This window comes from Schistocerca americana, chromosome 2, assembly GCF_021461395.2.
Source record: "Schistocerca americana isolate TAMUIC-IGC-003095 chromosome 2, iqSchAmer2.1, whole genome shotgun sequence".
NCBI lineage: Eukaryota > Metazoa > Arthropoda > Insecta > Orthoptera > Acrididae > Schistocerca > Schistocerca americana.
In genome coordinates, this window is record NC_060120.1 from 135,382,126 (window position 1) to 135,388,312 (window position 6,187).

The 6,187-nt window shown below is 42.9% G+C and overlaps 1 non-coding gene across 1 annotated transcript; it reads right to left on the minus strand.

Moving 5' to 3' along the window:
* Positions 1–5,772: 5,772 nt before the first annotated feature.
* Trnas-uga lies at positions 5,773–5,846 on the minus strand. Its single transcript has one exon. It is a non-coding gene; the product is annotated as a tRNA-Ser (tRNA).
* Positions 5,847–6,187: the final 341 nt, after the last annotated feature.

The window sequence follows — 6,187 nt, forward strand, 5'->3', positions numbered from 1 at the left end:
CATCAGTTGATTCTGAAGTTGGTGAATGAAGGGGTCGCTTGGTTAAAATAAGTCTACGGATACGGGTTACTGAATGCTGCCCGCTATTCAGATCATACATGAGGTTGAGTTCTTCCTATACATCGTTCAAGGATCCTGAATGGCGCGGTGAAACGCCGACACTGGTCGTATAAGTGAAATTAATTGGAGATACGGACAGCTAAAGTTATTTTTGATTTGGAATTTTATATTGAACAGCCGAAGTCCTCAACCATTCTGTATAAAGATGGATCTATAGAGAATTACTGTAATGTCTTAACGGTTTTACACTTACATCGACTAGGGAAACTGGTTTTAGTTTCCACTAGCTTATGTTACAAAACTTATTTATCACGCAGTTGGTTTTTCTCATACTTAACGTGTTCTTGTGTAACCACAAGCGCCGGAACGAAGATGAAGAACGCAAGAGAAGATAAGGCGGTGGAAAGACGTCGGCGAATGGTTCGCTGGTTAGGACGGCACCACGACAGGAGGGGCCTCTACAAGAGGAGAACATATGCGCAGGACTTGCCAGCCTCGGCCGCTCAGTATCGGGACGGTATACGGACAGGCCTATCAACTTTAAGTCATTACGCAAAATTCAGTGCGCAATACGACTGGACATTCGCACTATTGTCTCAGTTTATCTCACAGTATCCTTTGGACTGTTGATCACAAGATTTTTCTCGTCCTCTACTCGTTCCTGTGACCGACAACTTCTCCGTCTCCCTGGCGACTTCAAGTTCAGTTCTAGATGCTTCGAAGTTTTTCACACATAAGCTGACTGCATGTGCCGATGGTACAGCATAATTCAGTCTAAGATCGAAATGACAACGGTATTCCCGTCTAACAGCAGCAACACAGTCACCGTTTTCGTAAATGGCCTTCACAGCCACAGCACATTTAGGCCCGCTCCAGCATTCAGTCCCAGCAAATGACTTACTACCTGAAACATACTCGTGATACGAACATTCGGTGTTCCCAGTAATACTACACCACTTATTGACACTAATCAAAAGAGCCCTTTTTTCTACCGCACCCTGTAGTACTATAAATATACAGCATTGTACTCAGCATGAAATTCTGTACCTGAAGAATTAACATTACATTCCAAGTAGCTTGAACATATTATACAGCACTTAAATGTTAGAAAGAGAAACATTTAAAAACGCTGCATTAAGCAAAAACGGAAGGCTAACAACAAAAACTGTGTACAATGACAGAAAGTGCTTATGTGGGTATCTGGTGGGTGTCCTCTCAAGTGATTAAAATCAGTCACTAGATTGAAGTACCGACCAAAAAGCATCATATTTTTCTAGGTACGACATTATACCCTAATGTTAGTGCCCCATTAGTGTGTGTGTGTGTGTGTGAGAGAGAGAGAGAGAGAGAGAGAGAGAGAGAGAGAGAGAGGGAGGGGGGGGGGGGGAGAGAGAGAGAAAGAGAGAGAGAGAGAGAGAGAGAGAGAAAGATTTTAGGGATGGGGGTTAAAAAGGATTGAGTACAGGAAGCATTCGTTCATTCATCGTTTTCCGTAGATCCCATCATGAGTGAGAAATCTCTCACTGCACTCAATTCAATTCATTCATTCACTTTGCCTCGAATTTTGGACGTTTTATCTGGAAACTCTAAACAGGTCACACACATTCTATAATAATTGTGACAGACATTGTTTCTTATCAAGCGTACAGTAATAGGTGATGTTAACGGCAACCACTGGTAATACTGATTTAGAAATAAAACAAATTATTCAAAATAAGACTCAATTAAAAAATAACATGTAATAAAAGGAATTAACACAAGTTCCAAGCATAGCAGTTGTGAAGATCGTAATTAACTAGTCACAGGCCTGTTGACTAGTTCATTGAACAAATTTTGTGAGTGTCATGGCGAGAGAGGAGATTATATTGGTTTCAGACTATTGTAACACCTCTAATCATCAATATCATAAATTTGGTTGACCTTTGTAGTAGCTGCATAAATGTTAGAACCTTCATTTCTAGAAAATTCCCAGAGGGTCACCCCTTCCCTTATCCCCCTCCCTTCCTCCAATTTGTTTCAGTCTATTAGTCTTTCCATTGTCAGTAATTTAGCCACTTCCCGCTTCGTGCACTAGACGGGTTTATGTTTTGTTTTTCTTACAGCACCAAAGCACCATTTAAGCGATTTGTGGAATTACGATATTTTTTGTATTTATAATGTACTAGAACTTCAGTTTAGTGTATTATGTATGAATGTTTATATCGCTTTAAAAGATTCTGTTCACCCTGTTAATAATTTACTAATGGTGACTTTAGGCTTTACTCTGAATAACATGCCCCAAGAGGAAGACCGGCATATTTTTAGTAGTTTAAACACGGCAATGAATGCTACATTTGCACGTGTAACAAGACACATCTTGTATGAGCTATGAATCACCTAGTGGTACAAGACAAAGTATGACCTCCCAACGAGGCTATTTTCCTCAAAACGTTTTGCATCAAGTGGTACAGTAATTCAAAGTAGGTCCATTCGCCTTCACATAACACCTATAGGTTCCCACATTGTACTATAATTTGCTGTTTAAATACGGTGCGGACATGCTCTAACCCAACTTTGATTTTGCAGTTTTTAATATAACACAGCATAAAAGATAAAGTGAAAGCATGCCAAGTACATACATAACTGGCTACTTAGAAATGAAATAATAGGAAATGCACGGAAGCTTCTAATATAACACATGATGTACTTGTTACTAGATCACAACTGTTTCAGTTTATAAACTGACTGGCACATCTAATTAAACGGCCTGACATAATCGTTGTAGTTCGGACTTTGTGCTATAATTTCTAATATTACATGTGGCACGACATATGAGTTTCCTCTACTTTTAACAAGATAGCACATGTGAGAATAACGAACATAATATGTCAGTGAATATTGCTCCAGCAGCTTACTTAATGGTATCCACCATTCTGTAGGACTTTAAACATCTTTGTTCATACCGTAAAAGCTGTGCCTGTGCTGTGATACGGCAGCTTTCTTTCTCGTGCCGGCTAATGGACGTAATTATGTAAAACATTGTGTGATTTATGTGCCATATACGCACAGAAATACGACGTATACCTTCGCACATCCATCAGCAATGTATTAGAATGTGAAATGAAGCGTAACACTTCAAATACGTCGATAACTTGGGTTGTAAAGTAAATGTACATGCGAGAGGTTGTAGACAATTGATGTACAGAATAATATCTCCATTTCTGAATGAGTTAAAGGTGTTTGAAAACTACCCACGGTTGAAAGTGGCCAATATCGTGGGTAATAAACACATCACAGCCTACTTGTACCATGTTTTCTGTCGCAGAACACGTTAAAGTTGTGGACCTCCACAAAAATTAAAAATAAATTTAAAAAAATTCTGATATTCAACTTTAACTAGGTGAAATTTCCGTATCAGTTGTTCATGGTCTCAAAATACGAGTCTTTGCTTATTCTTAGCTTTCACTCTTCTGAACATCTGCTTATTATTTATTACCTTGTATTCTTCTGAATACCTGAAGTTTCTACTAAGTTTGTGCAAAATGATCCACATATACATAAAAATTACTTTAATACAAGAAGTTCCTCCTAAGAACCTGGTTTTTTATTTATTTGCTGCATAACGGAGCCAGACAGAACCATGGAGGAGGTATGAACACACAGGATCATGAAAAAGAAAAGATAAATAACATATACGCAAATACAAACACACACAAAGCTTACTCCCCTTCCCTGCTTCAATATTACCAAGAATTTCCTATCAGAGGGGAGACAAGTCATTGCTCACGTGGCATGAAAACGTGCCCTGTCGTACAAGCATCCAATTTTCGCCTTTAATAGACTTCTTGATCTTCCTTTGGAATCTCGGAATGATCCTTCTTTCCCAGCTCGGCGCTGTAGGAGATGGGTTGCAGCGGAACGCCGGCGATGACCAAGGCGAGATAGGGGTCCTTAGTACAGCCGTTCACGTCTTTTTGTGCCGTTTCCGCCATTAATTTTCTACGTCGCGCTGTTCGAGGCGGGCACGAATCGGATGAAACGGCGCGATCGGTATCGTATCCCGCAGGGAGCGCCAAAGAGTAAACAGGCGGCGGGAGGGGACTTCCCCGCGAGTCACTTTGTCAGTGCTGCCACCCGCAGCGGCGGCGCGTTAAACTGACAGCAGCTGCCCGTGTGACGACAGCTCTCGGCAGGCCGCCGGGTTTCGAAAGCGCTGACGATGTCGCCGCTGGCTGCCTCTGAAACTCCAATCGGTTCCGGGCGGCTGGGCGCAGGCGACGCGAGGCGTATTTCTGTCGACTCTGCGGTAAGCGGCGTGGACAGCAGATCGTGGCGAGTGTGAAATGTTGCTTCCTGTTTACTTTCTCCTCGGCCTACTACTTGGCATCGAAATAGGTAGAAAAAAATTGGCGTCTACAGTTTCTAAATCTATGTCAGCGCCTGCTCTCCGCACTAATTAAGAAGTGGACAGAAAGTGTCTAAATCCTTGGCATTATTCTTGGATAATCTCCAAACGCACTGTCACAAATTTAGCTTCTAAATGGACGCTGCTCACCTACTGTTCAACAGGTGAGAAAGGACAATAAATTGATACGCTGGACCGTGGGGAATTTGTGATGAATGAGGTGCCTCCTGCATCTGAGGTATAGCTCTCTCGTTGTAATAATTCAAAACTAACACGTTCCATTTGCTACTCTTTCTCCTGTAATTATGACAGACACTACAAGAATGAATATCAGAAGCAACTGTTCTTCTTTGTACCATTTCAATAATTTACACTGCCAGAGAAAATTAGTACACCGTTTTAGAGGTTTCAAATTCACTTATTCACTTAAGTTTTATCGTTGCAACAGAGCATACGAAGTACTTGAAATGATTACAATTACAGATCAATAATACAAGTTCTGAGGTACCAGGTATCGACCCATGCTGAAATATCCATCTCAGCACGTGATGTAACCTTCACGGCTCGCAATGCAGTCACTGGCATCTAGTCGATCCTACAAATGGCGAACGTTCTCCTGGGACACTCTGTTACACGTCTGATCGACCTGTTCATGTAGTTCTCTAAAATTCGTTGGATGATAAGTCACTTCTCGTTCAGAAATGGCTCTAAGCACTAAGGGACTTAACATCTGAGGTCATCAGTCCCGTAGACTTAGAACTACTTAAACCTGACTAACCTAAAGATATCACACTTATCCATACCCGAAGTAGGATTCGAACCTGCGACCGCAGCAGCAGCGCGGTTCCAGACTCAAGCGCCTAGATCCGCTCGGCCACAGTGGTCGGCTTAACTTCTCATCCTGCCATATCCCACATGTGCTCGATTGGAGACGAATCCAGATATCGAGCTGGGGAGAGAAGTTGCTGCACATTGCAGAGTACGTTGAGTTTCACGGGCAGTTTGTGGGCGATCATTAGCCTGCTGGAACAACACATCACCTTCTTCCAGAATGAAATTTTCACTCTGCAGCGGAGTGTGCGCTGATATGAAACTTCCTGGCAGATTAAAACTGTGTGCCGGGCCGAGACTCGAGCCGGCCGGTGTGGCCGTGCGGTTAAAGGCGCTTCAGTCTGGAACCGCGTGACCGCTACGGTCGCAGGTTCGAATCCTGCCTCGGGCATGGATGCGTGTGATGTCCTTAGGTTAGTTAGGTTTAATTAGTTCTAAGTTCTAGGCGACTGATGACCTCAGAAGTTGAGTCGCATAGTGCTCAGAGCCATTTGAACCATTTGAACCGAGACTCGAACTCGGGACCTTTGCCTTTCACGGGCAAGTGCTCTACCAACTGAGCTACCCAAGCGCGACTCACGGCACGTCCTCATAGCTTTACTTCTGCCAGTACCTCGCCTCCTATCTTCCAAACTTTACAGAAGCTCTCCTGCGAACCTTCAGAACTAGCACTCCTGAAAGAAAGGATATTGCGGAGACTTGGCTTAGCCACAGCCTTGGGGATGTTTCCAGAACGAGCATTTCACTCTGTGAGGTCGGGGCGTGAGTCGTGCTTGGATAGCTCAGTTGGTAGAGCACTTGCCCGCGAAAGGCAAAGGTCTCGAGTTCGAGTCTCGGCCCGGCACACAGTTTTAATCTGACAGGAAGTTTCACATCACCTTCTTGTTGGAAGAACGGAAAGAAATAAGTCTA